Consider the following 612-nt stretch of genomic DNA (forward strand, 5'->3'; position numbering starts at 1 on the left):
AGTACAAGTTAGGTGTAGATGGAAGGACTGAAGGATTTTTTATTATCATTATTTCCTATTAATAAAAGTGTGATTCTTTTTGTTTGTATTGTATTTTAATGAGTGACACCCTAGTGGGTGTCAAAAGGGGGAATCCTAAATTTCCCTGAAATTTCTTATATTGGGTTCAACAATATAATGCCCGGCAATAGTGAAGCGCCAAGAGGCTGGGACCAGCCTGAGCGCCAACGATAGGTTGAGTAAGTCTAAACCACACTCAGCCTCTACTCTGATAGGCCTGCCTGGAGCAGGAACTATCTCTGTCAGAGTATCAAAAGAAGAACTTTGGGTTGGGACAGTTAGTTCTCTGTTTTGCCCTGCAAGGTGTTACAGTGAACCCGTATATACGAAAATTGCATTTACCATTTATTCGCTTGACTAATTATATTAATAAAAAAGCTGAGAATATATTCAGTGACTTAGTGTTAAATTCTGTTCTGATACCAGATTCGAATTACGCAATTTAACAGGAGATAGAGATACAAGCGATCAGAAGCGGAAGTATAACGGTGGTTGGTCATTCCGTTATCGCGTCTCTGAATAGCCAACCAATGGGCTTAGAGGTCTCATACT

Source organism: Coregonus clupeaformis, chromosome 28 (genome assembly GCF_020615455.1).
Source record: "Coregonus clupeaformis isolate EN_2021a chromosome 28, ASM2061545v1, whole genome shotgun sequence".
Classification (NCBI taxonomy): Eukaryota; Metazoa; Chordata; class Actinopteri; order Salmoniformes; family Salmonidae; genus Coregonus; species Coregonus clupeaformis.